The 20,831-nt window shown below is 47.7% G+C and overlaps 1 pseudogene; it reads left to right on the top strand.

Moving 5' to 3' along the window:
* Window positions 1-7,392: 7,392 nt before the first annotated feature.
* LOC136055703 (uncharacterized) lies at window positions 7,393-14,640 on the top strand (annotated as a pseudogene).
* Window positions 14,641-20,831: the final 6,191 nt, after the last annotated feature.

Here is a 20,831-nt window from a genome sequence, read left to right as displayed (position 1 = left end):
CACAGCTCAGCAGCAGAGGATGTGATTTCTTCTTCCCAGTCATCTCCCCTGAGATGTCCTGGGGATTCCAGGGCTGACAGCTCCTGAAAGGCAGCGGGATCATCACTGCAATACATACTTCAAAGTCAGATCAGTTAATCACCACATGTCCACTAGATTCCAGGAGCATGGTTGGACACGTTTGCACATGAGAGAAGCAGATGTCCAATCTGGAAACCTCTGCTCGTGGCATGTATGACAAAGGGGACAGATCAGGACAGGGAGGGGTTGGCTTCCCTTATACAGCACAGTGATTCAGCTGAGGCAGTGCTGATTCAGCTGATATTGACACCTCCTTCCTGAGCATCAGTTGGAGCCAGAAGGAGGTATGCTTAGCCATCCTAAATGCCACCAGAACCCTGTGCCTTTTGCACCCATCCCCATGGAGCATGTAGTGTTATTCCACTGACCAAATGGATGAGCTCACAAAAGAAGAGCCGGATCTTCCTCTCTGCTCCATCTGTGGCATACTGTGCAGTTGAAGGCATTACAAAGCTATGACACATCTCCGTTCTTTCTGTGATGACACTTGAGTTTTCTCTGGGCTCTCATTTTAAAGGCATCAGAAGAAGCCTAGGGATATGTCTGTTCCCAGTTGACAGGAAGGTGGCAAAAAAGGTTGTTCCAGTTTTAAAGAAGAGCAAGAAAGAAGACCGCAACAATTAAGGACCTGTCAGTGTCACTTCAGTGCCAGGTAAAATTATGGTTAAAGTGATGTAGGGAGTTATTGAAAAACAGTTGTTTATGGTCACAGCCAACTCTGGTTCACGAGGGGAAGATCCTGTTTAACTTCATGTCCTTTGGTGACACGGTCACCCATGTAGTTGATCAAGGGAAGCCAGTTGATGTTATATGTTAGGATTTCAGTAGAGCATTTGTTTCTCACATTATCCTTCTAGAAAAATGGTCTGGCATATGGAGAGATAGAAATGCACTGTGATACGTGAGCGTTTGGCTGAAGGGTCAGTAAAATAACCCAGTGGGCTATTGTAAATGGGGTTCCATCAGCTTGGCAAGTGGTCACTAACAGGGATTCCCAGGGCTGTGTTTTAGAGCCACTTCACTTTGATGTTTTCATCACCAGCTTACATGAAGAACTAGAAGAGTTTTTCAGGAAATTTGCTGATGATTTTGGATCGGGTGGAGCTGTTGACTCCACTGAAGGTGCATAGGCCTTGCAGAGAGATGTGGATGACTTAGAGAACTGGCCAATCACCAACCACCTGAAGTGAAACAAGAACAAGTGCCTGATTCTGCACCTGGGTAGGGGCAGAAGTAGGGTATGGGACACTGGAGAGTGGTTCTGCTGACAGGGATTTGGGAGTCTTGATCAACAGCAAATTGAACGTGAGTCAGCAGTGTGCCCACTCAGCCAGGAAGGCCAACCTTCCTTTGAGGAGCAATGAGGACAGCAGTACTAGACAGGTAAGGGAAGCAGCTGCCCTGCTCTGCTCTGCGGTGCTGTGGCCTCACCTGGAGCATTGGTTGCACTTCTGGGCAATGCAAAGCATAAAGGACATAGAACTATTGGAGAGTGTCCAAAGGAGGGTACTGGAAGAGGCCTCCTAGGGAAGTGGTTACAGCACCAAAATTGCTGGAGTTCAAGAAGCAAGACAACACCCTCAGTCATATGGTCTGTTATTTTGGATGGTCACACGGAGCCAGAACTTGGACTCAGTGATCCTTGTGGGTCCTTTCTATTGCAGGATATTCTAGGATTCTGTGATAGTGGATATGAGCATGGTGATGTTGGAGTCACTGTGCTGTCTCAGTGCACAGAAGCTCAGTGACAAGAGCCATGTGACAACAGTCTTGGTGGTATGGACATCAGTGATGTCACAATTACTGAGTTGTTGCAGTGGTCTGTATTACAGTGATGCCAGAGTCACTGGGCTGTCACAGCAGGCAGGAGTGTGTTGATGTTGGAGTTACAGCACAGAGATGCCAGAGTCACAGTGCTGTGAAGGAGAGACAAGGAGTGATGACACATCAATACAGACTGGGGGCTGATCTGCAGGAAAGGAGCTCTGCACATGAGTTAGCATCAAACATGGCATCCCCAGAGCCAAACTCTCCCAGTGAGGCTGTGGTGCCTCCACTTCGGGCCCGAGAGATCTGAAGTTCAAAGGTTCATTGTGGTTGACTACTGCTTGTTCAGACTGGGCCCTTCTCACATCCAAATCCTGTGATGAGACACATTGCCCATGTGGGACTTGGGCCTCACAACATCTTGCACCCCACACAGAGAGCTGATGTCCGCTTGTCTTTCACTTGATATCACACAAACCTCCATCCCTATGCCACAGGAAGGTCCCTGAGCCAACATGAGGGACAGGATCTCCCTTCCGATGCTCTGGGGATCAGGGCTCGGCCTTTCTGCTTCGTGAGACAACAAAGGGTTTTCTCAGCATCACAGCCACCATCACAGTCCCTTTGTCAGCCTGTAACCATGACTTCCAATGATCTGCTCCAACAAGTCCCTGGCGAGGCTGTGTTGATAATGGCCCTCCGTGGGACCTATTATTACTCCAAAGTCACTGCTACTTCTGACTTTAACTTCTTGAGCTCTTTCTGCTAACTTCTCTCTGCACTGGATGTTGATGGACTCAGCAGCAAATTTCCCCTGGGGCCCATTACAGTCTAAAGAGCCCTCGTGTGCCCTGTGCCTTCCTGTCATCTTCTTCAAGTGTTCAGAACTTGTACAGCAAGTTGGAGAAGTGTCTGGAGACAGTCTAAAGATGAAGAGGCTCATGAACATCTAATAGGCCAAATTGTTTATTTAATTACAGTCTGGCTTCAAAAAGAATTTGGAGCGGCACTCAGCAATGGATGTTGATCCAGGATGTCCCCGAATGTTCTGATACTGTGCAGACAAACATCCTCCTCAACTTTCCCACCCCATTTCTACTCACATTGGCCCCATAGGGAATGCATGACTTTTCCTCTGAAGTCACCCTCTCAGTGTTAAACCTCCTTTGCACGGACTCCACCTTGCTTTCCTTACAGAACCAGCTGCACATGGACAAAGAAAGATTTTTTTTTTTTTGTGAACAAACAGAAAGGAACACGATGCAATTGAATGAACAGTAAAACAGTCTTCAACTGCATGCCATGTCCAAGCTGCATCTCATAAAGCTTGTCTTTCACAGGGAACATTTGTATAAGAAATGAGTTAGACAGAGATAGGAAGGCATAGATATAAATACAGTTAAGGAGTTGTCAGAAGAGTTCATTTGACTTTGGACAGATGGATGGAGCAAGTTCCAAACTCCCTGATGGTCACGAAGCAGCCAGGGAATTGGGAGGTATCTGAGTGAAGACCGAGCAAGGGATGGGGGAAATCTGGAGAGCAGTGGGAAGAGCATGTGTCCAGATGACCTGCTGAAAACGTGCCCTGACTTGTGGTCTTTTTTTTTTTTATTCTTTTTTTGCAGTGTTACTGACATTAGCATCTTTCAAAAAGGAAAGAAGATCCATTTGTGCCTTGCACAGAGCCTGGTGCCCCCAAAACATCCTGCCCAGAACTGCCAGTGGCAGCCCTCAGGGTTTGCACTGACTGAGTCACACTGTGTACCGTTCTCTTTTCATTTCCTCAGATCTTGTTTTAGATGGTCACATACAGCACAGGATGCTTCATGCCCTGTAAACATCTGCTCTCTTCCCATCAGCAGTCATCCATAGGGTCCCAGGATAAGCCAGGCTGGAAGAGAACCTGGAGGATGTCTGCAGCCCAACCTGTCAGAAAGAGGGACACACCATGAACCTGATGAATTTTGCAAGCCTCCATGGGCAGAGACTGCAGAGCCTCATTGGATGACATGCACCAATTCTTGTATCAGCTGGGTGTGAAAAAGGTGCTTTTCTGAAGCACAGGCCAAACCTCTCTTTTATCTCTCAACACGCACCATGGGGAAGGGCCTGGCTTTGTGCTCTCCATCACGTCCTCCAGGTTCTGGCAGGCTGCAGTGAGATTCCATTCAGCCTTCCCTTCTCCAGGCTGGACAGGCCCAGGTCCCTCAGCCTCTCCTCACACGTGAAGTGTTCAAACCCAGTCCTCTTGTTTGAGCCTTCCCAAGCCCCGTTCAGCTTGCTGACATCTTTCTTGTCTCAAGCATCTGAAATGGGAAGGCACTACTCTGGGTATTGCTTTCCCCCCTTCCAACCCAAGCCATTCAAGGATTCTGTGATTTCTGTCAGTCTCTTCCAACTCTGGATCCTGTTTCCTTAGGTGCTTGGAGTTCACCTCTTCTTGCATCAGCATTTCCCAACTGTCTCTGGCATTTAGGCTACCAAGAGGCCCAATCCAACTGATAAACAGCGAGATCAGGAAGGAAATGAGTATCAGTGATTTTTCCATGTCCTGTCTCACCAGGTTCCTTGCTCCGTTCTACTGTGGGCCCACAGTCTCCCTAGCCTTCCTTTTCTTGCCTACACATTTCTTTAAGCTCTACCTCCCTTTGATATGCCTGGACACGTTCAATTGCAGTGGAACTCTAGCTTTGCTAAACTCATCTCAGCAGGAACACTGGGAAATATCTCTGCAAATCTCTGGGTTTGATCAGGGCGATCTTTCCCATTCTTGCAGGACTTCTGACATTGCTGCTTGGCTTTCTCTTCCTTGGAATGGACTTTTTCTACTTGGAAGTTCTGGTCCTTAGGTCGATAACACCTTTTTTTATCCTATTCCCCTCAGAGCCTTACCTTGCCTTCCCGTACCCCACAGACATTTGAGGAAGCCAAGCTGTGTTCTGCTGAAGCCCAAAGTTGTGAGCTTCTCTTTTGCCCTCTCTACAGACACCTGAGCTCCACCATGCCATGGCCACTGCAGCCCAGGACGCCTTTGACCTTCACATTCCTCACAAACCCTCCTTGCTGGTGAGTATGAGATCCAGCAGAGCACCTCTTCTCTTTAGTTCTTCTTAGCTTGGTCATGAAGCTGTCAGCTGTGCTCTCCAGGGATCTTCTGGATGGCTTATGCCCTGCTGTGCTGTCTCTCCAGAAGATGCTGGAGTGAGTATAGCCCCTGACTGTGACAAGGGCCTCAAAATGTGAGGCTCCTGTTTGTCTTTTTAGGTCCCCTTCCTCTTGTTCTTCCTGATCAGGAAACCAGTAACATGTACTGCTGGTCTCCTCTTTAAGCCATTTCCATCAGTTCACAGTGGGATCCTCTGCCCTCTCCAGGCAGAGCTCAGTGTGCTCTCACATAGAGAGCAGTAGCCTATCCTTGTCTTCCTTGACCACCCCCTGTGAAGAGTCCTCATCCCTCTTTTTCATAGCTTCACAGGTGGGAACCATCCTGCCATGTTTCTGTGATCCAAGAAGATCCTAGGTCTGCAAATGCAAAAAGATTTCTAGCTCAAGGAGTTCATAGTTTTGGTGTTCTCCTTAGTGTAAAGACACTTTAGAAAGCTTTCCATTCCCAAAGCATCACTGGATGTATCCTGGCTGGATCCTGTGTCTACACAATGGTAGTGGTGCTCAGAAGGTGGCACGCGGGCAATAGAGCCATTGTGGGGCTTGGATCTGTCCAGCCAGCACCAACACTCCTAGGGCATGGCTTTCCTGAAGGTGCTGTGCTGCATTTTGCCAGCTGGCTGTGGGTGTGCTGGAGACCCGAGGGAACTGCCATTCAAAAGAGAGCCCAGAACAAACTCAGGTGTCATCATTGAAGGAGCGTAGGTGTGTCCTAGCTTTGTAATGCCTTGAACTCCAGAATATGGCACAGATGGAGCAGAGACAATGACCTGGCTCTTACGCTGAGCTCATCCATTCGGTCAGCGGTATAACTCGGCATGCTCCAAAGGGGACAGGTGAAAAATGATACTCTCAGGTGTCCTAAAATCAGAGCTCTGGTGTCATTTAGGATGGCCAAGAATACTCCCATTCACATTTGGCCCCCAGCTAATGCTCAGAAAGGAGGTGGCTATCTCTGAGGTTGTCTACCACAGCTTGCAGGCAGTGTTGCCCACATCTAGGAGCACCCCAGGCACCTTGTTCATCAGCAATTGTCTGTAAGTGAGCAAGTGACTCTCCTGAAATTTTTACACATGGATGGTGGTGAGGCTCTGGAACAGACTGCCCAAGGAGGTGGTGGATGCCCCATCCATGGAGGCATTCAAGGCCATGTTGGATGGGTTGTTGGACAACATGATCTGGGGGTTGGCAAGGCTGCGCATGACAGGGGGGTTGGGAGTGAGTGACTTTAATGCCCCTTCCAACCTAAGCCATTCTACGTCTCCATTATGTGTGATTCTGTGATCATCCAGCAGCCTTTCAGAAGCTGTTGGCCATGGAGACTCACGGACATCTCCAGGGAGATGGGGAGAAGAAAATCACATCCTCTCCCGCTGAGTTGGGCTGGTCCCCTGGGACACAAGGAGCTCATACAAGCGGGCAAAGCTGCAGAGAAACAGCTGTGGCTGGGAGCAGTTCCTGTGCACCACGTATTAATGCTGGGGGCATGATCTGCAGGTGACGGGGAGAAGAGAGAAAGGAGAGGGAACTTACAGGATGTGTGGGATGTGAGCAGGCTGTGAGCTCACTGGAGCAGCATTACTCACAGCCTTTAACACAGTAAGTCTCTCGCTGCAGGCAATGCAGTTGCTTTTCCTGGAGGGATCAGTAAATCGGGGTTATCTCATGGCAGCTCAGGCTGCAATCGCTCGTTGTTTCTTTCTCATGGAAAAAGACCTGCTCCATCTGAGGGCTTCCCTGCTGCAACTTCAGAACACAGCCCTGAGGGCTGCGTGTCCCACGACGGCTGCAGGCTGTGCTGCTGGGGTTGCAGCCGGGTGCCCAGGGCTGTCGTGCAGAGCAGGGTCTCTGCTGTGCCCCAGGGGCTGTGCCGGGGCAGGGACTCTGCCGCCTGCCAGGCTCAGCACTCAGCCTGCCCGGGGAGCTGCCCAGGGTGCTGTGGGGAGACGTGTGGGCAGGGCAGGGGACTTCTGCTGCCACAGCTGCTGTCTGGGGCGGGGCATCACAGCTCCACTGCACCCCAGAATGTTTCCAAGGGTGCTTTGCAAGAGGAGAGACAAGGCAGGGATTTTCCATTTGCTGTTCTTAGGGAAGGGGAAAGGGTTGGAGGCAGGAATCTGAAAGGAGCTGGGAAATAGCAACACATCTCTGAGAATCCTGCATTGCTCCTTTCTCAATCTGCCGTTCTGTGAACAGTCTCCTAAGATGCTTTCAGCCTTCCCTCTCCAAACCTAATTGCACAGAGTTTGGAATGAGAGCTGAGTGCAGATGGGGTAATGGTATGGGATGTGGAAACTGATTGTCTCTGAGGATGGTCTTGATTTGTCATTATCTTCTGCACTCCTAACAGCAACTCCACGCCCAGGAACAGCAGAGCAGATGCCCAACAGCAGCTCCATCAGCGAGTTCCTCCTGCTGGCATTGGCAGACACGCGGCAGCTGCAGCTCCTGCACTTCTGGCTCTTCCTGGGCATCTACCTGGCTGCCCTCCTGGGCAACGGCCTCATCAGCACAGCCGTAGCCTGCGACCAGCGCCTGCACACACCCATGTACTTCTTCCTCCTCAACCTCGCCCTCCTCGACCTGGGCTGCATCTCCACCACTCTCCCCAAAGCCATGGCCAATGCCCTCTGGGACACCAGGGCCATCTCCTACGCAGGTTGTACTGCACAGGTCTTTTTCTTTTTATTTTTGTTTTCAGCAGAGTATTCCCTTCTCACAGTCATGGCCTATGACCGCTTTGTTGCCATCTGCAAGCCCCTGCACTACGGGACCCTCCTGGGCAGCAGAGCTTGTGCCACCATGGCTGCAGCTGCCTGGGGCACTGGGTTTTTCTTTTCCCTGCTGCACACTGCCAATACATTTTCTATACCACTGTGCCAGGGCAATGCCGTGGACCAGTTTTTTGTGAAATTCCACAGATCCTCAAGCTCTCATGCTCGCAATCAGACTACCTCAGGGAAACTGGATTTATTGTGGTAAGTGTTCTTGTCATATTTGGGTGCTTTGTATTCATAGTGCTGTCCTACGTGCACATTTTCAGGGCCGTGCTGAGGATGCCCTCTGAGCAAGGCCGGCAAAAAGCCTTCTCCATGTGCCTCCCTCACCTGGCCGTGGTTTCCCTGTTTGTGGGCACGGACTTCTTTGCCTACCTGAATCCCCCTTCCCTGTTCTCCCCATCCCTGAACCTGGTGGTGTCATTTTTGTACTCAGTAGTGCCTCCAACACTGAACGCCCTCATCTACAGCATGAGGAACCAGGAACTCAAGGATGCAGTGGGGAAAATGATGGCAAGGACACATTTCAGGAGGGATTAACTTCTCATCTTTCTCTACAAATGACTCACTGTTGTTTCTGTAGCAGGCTCATATTATGCATTTTCACCTTTAAAATGCTTATTTATTCTATTAATTGATACATTTTTTTTGCTGTTCATTTATATGTGTGAGTGTGTAATAAATATTATTGGTTATTATTCCTAAACATGCGTTTGGATTCTGTCTGCTTCTACTGAGGCATCACGCTGCTCTCTATCTCCTGGAGCCCATACGAATTCTGGGTCAGTGCTGACTCTCATGCAGCCTCTGTTCTTATCTCTGTATCTATAGAGAAATGAGATGCCAGCAGGCACTGTGGAGGTGATACAGGCTGGATTAGCAAAAGGGATGCACGTTTTAGCCTAAGGACCAATAGATTAGTTCATCAAAAGGAATCCAATTGTGCTTATCCTGAAACTTTTTCTTGGGTTGCATATAAATTGTTTTGACTTATAGTGCACCAAATTAGAAAGTTGCTCGTTACGTTATAACAAGCAATGGGAATTTGCCATACTGGGGAGAAAAGAGCTAGCAGGTCATGCAGAGGGCACTGTGTTGAGGAGGAAAATGAAATAAAAGGGAGGAAGTAGGTGCTGTAGGAAGGAGGATGTGAGGAGTCAGGGGCTGTGCTGGGGGCACACCTCCGTAGCCCTGCATGCATGCTGCCCCATGCGGTGCCTGCACAGAGCTCCCAGGGGCTGCCTGAGGGGTGGTGGTGCCGGGCTGTCCTGCAGAGGGGAATGGACACGGAGACACTGTGCTAAAGGGCTGGGGCCCCAAAATCACCCCGGAACTCAGCACCCCCAGATGTGCTGTGCTCACCTTGCCTGGCTCTGCTGCTCTGTCACTGCCCCTCCTCAACAGGACAGGGGGGAAATAAATTAAACAGCTCTCAGGTAGAGACAAAAAGCACCTTATTTTTTCCTTGCTTAGAGCCTAATGATAACAAATGTTGTGTATTAATGGCTGAAATTGAAGTGATTTGCTATGTTTGTATTTCAGTTTTGTTGTCTCACATCCTGACCTTTTCTTTAACATGGAACAATAATAACTTCCTAAATTAGCCCTGTGTACAAGTTAGTTATTGCTGTTCTTACTGTCCGACCCACACTGTTGTGTCACTGTAGAGCTGGGAACGATTCACCTCTCAATGCTTTGGACATCTGCTGAACTGCAGACACTGTCAGTCACAGTGCTCTGGATTCCTAAGTGAAGGTTGCTAAGTTACAGAAACACTCTTATCTACCAGGTGCCAGCTGCAGGTACTGCAAGGCAAAGAAACAATTTAATGAACAATTTAATTGTATGTGCTATAAAAAGATGTGTTTTACTGTAACACAACCTTAGTTCTGAGATTCACCTGTACTTCTGAAAGGCCTCTGGCATGGTCCCACATCACTTCCTTATCTCTATGAAGAGATATGAGAGATGGATTTGAAGGGAGGACACTTCATTGGATGATAAATTGGTTGGAAGGTCGCAGCCAAAGGGCTGTGAGAAAGGGCTCTCAGGTAAATGGTTTCCAGCAGCTAGAGGCCAATCACAAGGGGTGTCCCCAGGGGTCATCCTTGGGACCAGAGCTCTTCAATGTCTTTATCAGTGGCATGGATGATGAGATAGAGTGCACCCTGTGCAAGTATGCTGATGACAGCAAGCTGAGTGGTGCAGTTTTAACAACAGAATTAAGAGATGCCATCCAGAGGGAGCTAGACAGGCTTGAAAAGTGAGCCCAAGGAAACATCATTCAACAAGATCATGTGCAAGGTTTTGCACTTGTGTGGGTACAGTGTCTGATATGAGTACAGACCAGGAGAACTCCTTGAGAGCAGCTCTGCAGGGAAGATCTTAGGGGTCCTGGTAGATGCAACCCTTAACATGAGCCAGCAGTGCACGCTTGCAGCCTGAGAGGCCAAGTGTACCCAATTATGCTCATCCTGAAACTTTTTCTTGGGTTGCTCTGGTTTCGCTTAGGATGGCCCTGAATACTCCCCTTTACATCTGGCCCCAGCTGATGCTCAGAAAGGAGGTGGCTATCTCTGAGGTTGTCTGTCGCAGCTTCCAGACACTTTTGTGTAGGGGATCTTTGAAAAGAAGTGTAAGCAGTCCTTGCCATAACGTTAGCAGTTGTTTGAAAAGTAGCACACAAACAGAACAGAAACTGTGTAGAACAGCAGAAAGGCATTTACCAGCAAGAGGAAGATGCGTGCTTTGGCCACAGTCGCGACTAGATGAAACAACTGGAACAAACATAGCAGGTGCAAGATCGTATACTGTGAACCAACCAGATCTTAGCACATATTGTCTTCCTGTGTATATATGCTTTGAGTTATTGCTTAATAAACAAACATTAGCTTGCAAAAAAAAAAAAAAAAAGAAAGAAAGAAAGAAAAAAAAGAAATAGCATCCAGCCCTCACAATAACTGGTATTCTGTGTTTTTACTTATTGTTTTTTCAATTGTTGTATTGTAAATAACTTCTGCATGCCATAGTGAATGATGAAAAACATCTGGATTATCCACTGGATGGTATATTAGTAACAACACTGGTCATGGTATAACAAAAATGGGTGATTTTTCTGTGGTACCAATGTTGCCTTAAGAATTAGAATTATTAGATATTATTTAGGTTGCTGTGCGCTATTTTTTTTCTATTTTTAGTGATAGATTAAATATAAATTGTACAGGATTTATGTTTTCACTGCTGGAATCCACGGAAATAACTTTTTTTAGTGTAGTCTTATCTTTTCATTATGATGTTATTAGCCTATCAATTAGCTTTTTCTTAGTTTGTCAAGGCAAAACCAGGAAAGGAATCCCAGACAAAACCAGGAAAGGAATCCCAGACAAAGGGATGACACTGTACTGTAGAATGATTCACTCTCTTTCATCCACTAATCAGAATTTTAAAAATATGACTATGCATAACTTGAGACAAAGGCACACACTATCTTACTTCAATTTACCATATGATTCTAACAGAGAATGCTTGGGTATTGCCCAACAGATGTTTTAGTTCACTGATTCTTTCAATTGGCACCTATGTCAGGGGCCTTTAGAAGAACGATCTTGGGAAGGAACAATTACCTGCCATGAGAGAAAAGGTCTAGGAGGAGAAGCGGTTCACTGATTAAGTGCATGTTTTCTCCTTTGCCACAAGTGGACATGCCCTCTATTGCAATAGCAAGTAAAAAACCTTTGTTGCTTCACCAAGATCTTTGCCTGATAACAATTGATTGATTCTGAGCTTTTCTTGTGCAAGAAAACATGAGGGAGGTGTGGGGATAGGGGGGAGAGTGGAGATAGAGGGGGGAATGTGGGGATATGGGGCACAGAGACCCCATTCCCTCCCAAATGGGGGCCTCAGCAGAGCTTTTGGTTTCGCTTTCAATTCTGCATGGTATGGGTGAAAGCCGGGCGGCGATTGGTTCCGATGCGGCCCACAGGTGGAGCACACGCTGGGATTGTCTGTGTTGCGGTGCCTCAGAGCCCCTTTTGATGTGGGCAGAGTCCCAGCTTCAGGGTGGTTTGCAGCAATTGGGAGCAGTTTGGGGATTTTTTCAGGTCACTGGGGGCACTTTAGGGGTAATTCTGGGAGAACCTGGGACAAATCAGGAGCACTTGAGAGGGAGTTAGTAAAATTTTGGAGGCAGTCTGTGGAAGTTAGGGAACCAGGAGCAGCATGCGGTCCTCAGAAGGGCAAAGATAGAACCATCTGCACAGTCCATCTGCAGAGCCCCCTCAGCACTGGAATCCCAGTGGGTGGGTGGGCATGTGGGTGCAGCACACTATAGAGACATACTTGGCTAGTGGAGGACATGATTATGTGAGCCTAGGCTAAGGTCTAAGGCCTACAGGCTGTGGTGTGTGTGATACAGACTCTGGTCAGTCACAGTCCTTGACAAATTCAGCAAGAAAAGAGAGATGCATAAGCAGAAAAAGAGCTGTACTAGCAGAAGAGCAAAAAGTTACAATTTAGGGTGAGGTAAGAAACTGCTTGCTGCCAACAAATCCGAGAAGAAACTTAGGTGCATGACTGCCTCATGCTAACCCCTTACCAATTGATTATGGAGGTGTTACATGTGATTCACACCTGCAAACAATCAGGAGTATGCTTTGTATTCTTTAAGAGTTGTATTTTTTTCCTATAAACTGTCACTGTTATCACTCTGATAAAGTGGCAGTCCGTTCTTTTTCTGCTGACAGCACACGACAATCCAGCAGCATCAGTAGGGCTGGCTGTTGATGTCTGTTCAAAGTAGCGAGGAATGTGTCTTGACACCTCCCAGCAGCCTGCCAGAGCCAGAGCCAGAGCCTGGGGCTCCTTTGTGTTCCTCTGCCCTCCTCGCAGCACTTCTCACCTTGCCCACCCCTCCCATCTTCCCGCAGGTCCTTCTGCTGGGAGCACCGCCCGCAGCAGGCAGTGGAGGCAGTGCCAGTTCAGGACACCAAGTGTATCATCTGCATGGACCCTGTGGGGGACAGCAGCTCATATGGCACCATGGTGTGCCCATCCTGCAAACACACCTGGTCCCACCGGGCCTGCGTCCAGGTAAGAGCCCTTCCCTTGCCCCATGGGAACGGCGGGAGCTTAGCAGCATCAGGTCCCGCTCACGCTGATGCTACTTGTGTTTCTGCTGCAGAAACAGGCCATGTGCGCTGGAATTTATTGCTTCCAGTGTCCCCTCTGCAGAGACAGGGACAAGTTTATCCCAGAAATGCTCATCCTGGGGATCTGAAACCCAGTCAGGTTGGTGTCTTTCAGCCAGTTCACAAGATGTGAGGATACATGAGATGTTCCTGCCCAGGGACTGACAACCCCGGCAGGCCTGGCCCTTTGCTGCCATTAAACCAGGCCTCAGCATCATTGGGAAGCTGGAGCTGGGGATTGGGTGGAGGAGGAGGGATGCCATGGATTAGTTTTATTTCTGGTGTAGTGGGTGCTCATGACGTTCCCTCCCTTCTCTGACAGGAGGCCAACGTGGGAGGACAATGATGCATATGCATCACTACCAGAGAGGCACGAGCGCTGCAATGCCAGCGAGTGCTGTTACCCACATGGCAGGGAGCAGGGAGAGGGAGCGGGGTGAGTTACCTCAGCAGCCCTCTGGGGCTCTGCATGGGATCACAGCCTCAGTGCAGGGTTGGGGAGCATGGACTGAGCAGCAGAGCCGTGCCAGGCACTCTCTGGCTCAGGTCAATTAGTCCTCATGTCCACAACCCATTTGTTTCCCCAGGCTCTGGGAGCTGCTGCTCTGCACTCCTGCGCTGCACAGGGCACCCATCGGTGCTGCTCCAACTTGAGTGAGAGCACCTCCACCTGGGAGTACAATGCCTGCGCTGGAGAGGGCACCAGTAAGAGGCAAACAGCTGTGTGCTGCATGCTCAGGGCGGCCTTGCTTATGTCCCTTTACCCTGGAGAGGTGGGAGTCAATCCCATCCCCAGGCAGGAGTTCAATCCTGCTCATCTTCCTGCCTCCCTTACAGACTCCAGCACCACCAGCCAGCAGGGACTGGGGCCATCCCAAGGCTCCCCGGCACTGGAGAGCAGTACTTCCAGCACCACCAGCCAGGCACCATCAGAGCCAGATCGTGGATCCCGTGTGCCTGAGAGCAGCAGCCTGTTCAGACGGTATGGGACAGACCATGGGAGAATCTCCCCACGTTTATCTCGAATTGAAAATAGCTTTAATGAGCTCCGAGAGCACCATGGGAGCTGCCGTAATGCTGCCCCAGACTTGGCCAGACAGGGAAAGTCAGAGTCCTTGAGGCCCTCCCTGGCATGTGGCTACAACCTCCAGCCCAGGGAGGGCATGCTCAGACACGAAGTCGCTCTCCACTGCAGTGCCAGGTCCCAGGTTCCGCAAGCCAGCCCCAAACACGCCATGGGAGCAGGCACCCACCAACCCCAAGTGCTGAGAGCTGTACCCACAGCTTCAGCCAACGGGCAGCACTGGGGTCCTTGAGGGGTTCCACAGCAGCTGATGGAAGCCAGTGCACACAGCCAGGGAGGGCCTGGACTCGAAGCTGCTCCCCTCACCAACGTTGTGATGCAGAGTCCCAGAGCCAGCCTTGTTTACACTGCAGAAGTTGGTCCAGGAGGACAGAGCCAGCCCAGGAGCCAAGCCGCTCCCAAGTACCACGTCGGGCCCTGAACATCAACAGCCAGTCCCAACAACGCCACGGGAGCAGCAGTTTTTGACATCTTGGGGCTGCTGCCAGATGCAGATGGGCCAGGACCTGGTTGGACTGTTGAACCTGATGACCGTTTTGGTCTTTTCTAATCTTAATGACTCTGCAAATCTAAATGCACTTGAGAGGATGTCTGAGGAGTAGATAAAAGGCTGTGGGGCTCAGGCCAAGCTGAGGAGGTGCATGGACGGCAGGAGGAAAGGGATTTTCACATCTAGAACGGAAAGAAGAAGCAGAGGAAGAAGAGGAAGATCCAGGCAAGGGGCCCTCCTCAAACCCACTACCACCGAGAAAGGCAACTAAGAAAAGTGAGAGACATGGAGAGGACAGTGATATGAGGAAGTCACTGCTACCACTATTGATGCCTGAAGATGATTGAAATCCAAAGCTCAAGAAAGGCGTTTGTACAGCACTCAGATGAAACTATTGTCACCTGGCTGCTTCAGTGTTGGGACAGTGGTGCCAGCAGCATGTCCCTAGATTGTAACAAAGCTCGCCAACTAGGAAGCATTGCCCGAGACCCAGCTATCAACAGAGGGACTAGTAGATGTCTGAATGGAGTTGCCACCCTCTGGAAATGAATGTTAGTAGCTGTGAAGAAAAGACATCCCTACAAAGATGATCTGGAGCTTGAGATGAGAAAATAGAATAACATTGAGAAAGACATCCCATATTTGAGAGAAATAGCCATGGTGGAAATGCTGTATGATTCTATATTAGTTCCTAATGATCCACACCATGACCGTGCTCCTGAGAGAGTGAGGAGTACACCCAATATATGTCAGAGGCTCTCAAGAACAGCACTGGAGAGGTACGTCAGTATGCTAGGATCAATGTTCCATAGATATGAGAGCCACACAGAAGACCCTCAGTTTTTGAACTGATTCTTACACTTCAAAACTTTGAACAATTTCTGCCATCACACGCTTCCATTTCTGCCATATCAACGGTAGCAGAAAGACTAGATAAAATGAAGAAGACATAGGAAGGTATACTGGAGATATTGTCCCTAGTGATTAACAGGGATGAACCTGTGGCACTATCAGAACCATCTGAAGAAGATGAGTATGATCCAAGGAATGTGAGGAAGGAGCTGACCAAACTGATGAAAGTCTCATCTATCAAATGCAAATGTTTCCCTGCTTGAGCAAATGACAGAGGTAACTCCATATCATGTGTGGCCATGTGGAGCTAATTACATGCAAATGGAGAGGACATGAAGAAGTGGCATAAAAATCCCACTCCTGCACTGTGAGCACGGGTGAGAGAATTACAGCAAAGATCAACCACCAACAAAATTCCTACAGTCACTGCAGGTAACCAATAGAGGGGCCCTGCCCCCAGCCAGGGGAGATAAGGGCTAGCACTCTGGCACGCTTTGTCTTTTGTCCTGCCACAGATGTGCTTCCCCTGCAGTTTTACTAACATAAATTTCTCAGATTTTGGATAATTTTCTCTCTCCCAGATTGTTTGATTTTGTTAGATGTAGTAAAATTACCATTTATCTTCAAATTGTTGCCATTGGTTTTTGCTTTTTTGTTGTTTTTTTTTTTTTTCTTCCCCAGACTCATCTGTTGTCTGCATACACTTCCCCCTTACCCCCCCAGCCCCCCACTACCCACGAACGGCTCTGCTCTGGTGGACGCAGATTTTTTTTCCTCCCTCTCTCCCTTCTTGTTTCCTTGTGTCCCTGTGACAGATAACCGTGACATCAGTAAATTCCAGTAAATACCCTGAATATGTTTAACCATCAGTGGGATGGTGTCTTCCCCAGCTAAACAAGGAAAACTGAGAAAATAGAGAACCTTACATAACTGTTCTTGAGGTAGAACCCCAGGTTCTCCCCTTTCTGTTTTTGCAAATACAGTTTGATATGCTTGTTCCACTATAGCTTGACAAGTACTTTCCACATCCTTGGAGCCATTTAGCAATAATTGCACTGCTTATTGTCAGACCACTTTTCACTGTCAAATATACCATCAACCAGTAACCAATGCTTATCATTTCAAGTGGATTAGATGATAAACACACTGCTACATATGATTTTGTCAAAAATCCAACCTTTGTACAGCAGAGTTAAGAATACGATTAATAAAAAATTGCCTAGACCACCTCTCCCATTATCCCATCTTAAACAAAGGAATAAAGAATCAGATATGCATGTATTTAAGAATTAAATTTAGTGAAGAAGTGAAGTTTTATCTTTATAGCTATTCTGGACTTTTCTTTCCATGCTGAAGCATGAGGTCATATACAGAACAAAGTTATGGGGATAGAGAAAGGAAAACAAAGTAGGTAGGGAGAAAGTAAATGATTTGCTAAATTTTACAGCAGGCAATAAACAAAAAAATTCTGGAGATAGATCTGAAATTTGTGAAGCTGTAACCATGTTAAAGAACCCTTCTGGTTCTTTACTGAAATTGAAGGTACTTCTTGGGCTGTTTGCATACCCATTAACTTATTTTTGTTCAATGCATCTTCCATCTTGTAAAGGTTTGTCTGATGTTAAAAGCTTCTGAAGGCATTCACTGCTATTAAGGCAAAGCCCCCATCCTTAGATCTGTAGTAGTGTTAAGTTAAAGGTGGTTGGCTGAGGTGGCTTGGAACCTTCAGCTGTTCCTGCAATTGTAGCACCTTTTGTCTTTGCCAGGATGTAATGCGTGGACAGAAGCCTCCACTAGGACAGTCATTGAGAACTCTGTGGATGCCACCCTACTGCAAGCCTCTATCATATTGACCAGGTTAGTTTGTCTCGGTAATGACATCAAAATCCTATGGCAGTCCATATTTGCATTCTCTATGTCCAGTTTCATGATAATGGCACTTTTTGCATCCTCATCTGCCACCTGTTTATTAAGCGCACCAAGTAACATACTGATAAATAGCATGTCAGATTCTTGTGGTCCCTGCCTAACTTGTGTGAATGATGTCTCCCTTTGTCCATCCTCAGAGAGGGTTAACAGTGCCTTCAAGGCAAATTGCACTGAAGTGCACAGAGCATCTTCTGGTAGTTGTGCTTGAAGTTGTGGATTATTAAAGGGAGTGGCTCCTGTCAATTGGGCTGTACCTATCCCAAATAGGGGATCTGGCTGAGGTCACTCCAAATTCCTAAGTGCTTCATCTTCACACAAGTGCTGCCAATGATCTTTTCATAGCAACCTTCAACAACAGACTGGCTAATTGGCCACAATCATATGGCATTAATAGCTGGGTAGCAAAGGTATTGTCCAGCAATGCCTGAGTAAATGGCGCTCCCAGCCTGTATGTAAGAACCGCCTTGCAGATTGTTTTTTATTAAATCCCAATGAAACTCTCTCAATTCTTGGGGTTCAGTCTCCCATACCAAGACTGTAAATGTTTGTGAGACAGGAATCTCCTCTTTTGCTGCCTGCTGAAATACCTTTTTCCAATGCTCTCGGGGATCCTTCCCCCACTTGCCATCCAACAGCGGAGCACACACAGGGGGTAGGGGATCCTGAAACGGTGGTGCAGATGGTTTTAAAAGTGTCACCTCTGTTAATTTTTTGCCTCGTTCAGGAAGGTCTAGGTCAAGCTCAGCAGCGTGTATACCTGTTTCAGAAGAGAAGTTCCCCATAGGACTTTGCATTGTTTTTTTTTTTGTTTGTTTGTTTGTTTTTATGTTTTTCCACTCAGAGATAAAGATAAAAACTGTTTGCATGTCACAAGACACTCTTTTTCCTTTTGGATCAACCCAGCAGTTGGTGCTCGCTGCCGTCTCACCTTCAGTGTTTAGCATAAGGTCTTTGGTTTATTGGACACTCTCTCTTGCTCATTTTATTTGATATATTAGTTTTAATTTCAATTATATTATATTATATTGTGTTACTTTGCTTTCTGATTTAGTAAATTAGCTTTCCTCCTCAGATCATTGCCGCAGTTTTGTTATTAGGCCTATCTCCCTTTTCCCTTCCCCTTTCCCGGGGCATGGGTCCATGGGTCCCCCGTACCAATCGTCACAGAACCAGGCTGATCCAGCCCGTAAACCATGGACAATATCTCATCTAATTCTCACCTCTTTTAACTTAAAACTGTTCCTCCTTGTGCTGTCACTATCTGCCCATGTGAAAAGTTGATTCCCCTCTTGTTCCTTAGCTCCCTTTAAGGACTGGAAGGCTGCAATGTGTTCTCCTCAGAGCTTTTACTTTTCCAGGCAGAACAAGCCAGCTCTTTCAGCCTGTCTTCATAGGAGAGGTACTTCAGCCCTCTGATCATCCTTCTGGCTTTCCTCTGGACCTGCTCGAAAAGCTCTGTGTCTTTTTTGTTCTGGGGTGTCCCAGACGTGGACACAGTACTCCACATGGGGCCTTCTGAGGTCTAGGTAGATGACGATCTCCTTCCTTGCTCTGGCCACTTCACCTTTGCTGCAGCCCAGGGTACACTTGGCCTCTCAGGCTGCAAGCGTGCACTGCTGGCTCATGTTAAGGGTTGCATCTACCAGGACCCCTAAGATCTTCCCTGCAGAGCTGCTCTCAAGGAGTTCTCCTGGTCTGTACTCATATCAGACACTGTACCCACACAAGTGCAAAACCTTGCACATGATCTTGTTGAATGATGTTTCCTTGGGCTCACTTTTCAAGCCTGTCTAGCTCCCTCTGGATGGCATCTCTTAATTCTGTTGTTAAAACTGCACCACTCAGCTTGCTGTCATCAGCATACTTGCACAGGGTGCACTCTATCTCATCATCCATGCCACTGATAAAGACATTGAAGAGCTCTGGTCCCAAGGATGACCCCTGGGGACACCCCTTGTGATTGGCCTCTAGCTGCTGGAAACCATTTACCTGAGAGCCCTTTCTCACAGCCCTTTGGCTGCGACCTTCCAACCAATTTATCATCCAATGAAGTGTCCTCCCTTCAAATCCATCTCTCATATCTCTTCATAGAGATAAGGAAGTGATGTGGGACCATGCCAGAGGCCTTTCAGAAGTACAGGTGAATCTCAGAACTAAGGTTGTGTTACAGTAAAACACATCTTTTTATAGCACATACAATTAAATTGTTCATTAAATTGTTTCTTTGCCTTGCAGTACCTGCAGCTGGCACCTGGTAGATAAGAGTGTTTCTGTAACTTAGCAACCTTCACTTAGGAATCCAGAGCACTGTGACTGACAGTGTCTGCAGTTCAGCAGATGTCCAAAGCATTGAGAGGTGAATCGTTCCCAGCTCTACAGTGACACAACAGTGTGGGTCGGACAGTAAGAACAGCAATAACTAACTTGTACACAGGGCTAATTTAGGAAGTTATTATTGTTCCATGTTAAAGAAAAGGTCAGGATGTGAGACAACAAAACTGAAATACAAACATAGCAAATCACTTCAATTTCAGCCATTAATACACAACATTTGTTATCATTAGGCTCTAAGCAAGGAAAAAATAAGGTGCTTTTTGTCTCTACCTGAGAGCTGTTTAATTTATTTCCCCCCTGTCCTGTTGAGGAGGGGCAGTGACAGAGCAGCAGAGCCAGGCAAGGTGAGCACAGCACATCTGGGGGTGCTGAGTTCCGGGGTGATTTTGGGGCCCCAGCCCTTTAGCACAGTGTCTCCGTGTCCATTCCCCTCTGCAGGACAGCCCGGCACCACCACCCCTCAGGCAGCCCCTGGGAGCTCTGTGCAGGCACCGCATGGGGCAGCATGCATGCAGGGCTACGGAGGTGTGCCCCCAGCACAGCCCCTGACTCCTCACATCCTCCTTCCTACAGCACCTACTTCCTCCCTTTTATTTCATTTTCCTCCTCAACACAGTGCCCTCTGCATGACCTGCTAGCTCTTTTCTCCCCAGTATGGCAAATTCCCATTGCTTGTTATAACGTAACGAGCAACTTTCTAATTTGGTGCACTATAAGTCAAAACAATTTATATGCAACCCAAGAAAAAGTTTCAGGATAAGCACAATTGGATTCCTTTTGATGAACTAATCTATTGGTCCTTAGGCTAAAACGTGCATCCCTTTTGCTAATCCAGCCTGTATCACCTCCACAGTGCCTGCTGGCATCTCATTTCTCTATAGATACAGAGATAAGAACAGAGGCTGCATGAGAGTCAGCACTGACCCAGAATTCGTATGGGCTCCAGGAGATAGAGAGCAGCGTGATGCCTCAGTAGAAGCAGACAGAATCCAAACGCATGTTTAGGAATAATAACCAATAATATTTATTACACACTCACACATATAAATGAACAGCAAAAAAAATGTATCAATTAATAGAATAAATAAGCATTTTAAAGGTGAAAATGCATAATATGAGCCTGCTACAGAAACAACAGTGAGTCATTTGTAGAGAAAGATGAGAAG

This window comes from Cyrtonyx montezumae, unplaced genomic scaffold (assembly GCF_038088225.1).
Source record: "Cyrtonyx montezumae isolate F1298 unplaced genomic scaffold, pur_monq_1.0 scaffold_46, whole genome shotgun sequence".
In the NCBI taxonomy this organism is placed as follows: Eukaryota; Metazoa; Chordata; class Aves; order Galliformes; family Odontophoridae; genus Cyrtonyx; species Cyrtonyx montezumae.
Note: the sequence above shows the minus strand (reverse complement) of the source record. Positions and strands in the feature narration are given on the sequence as shown.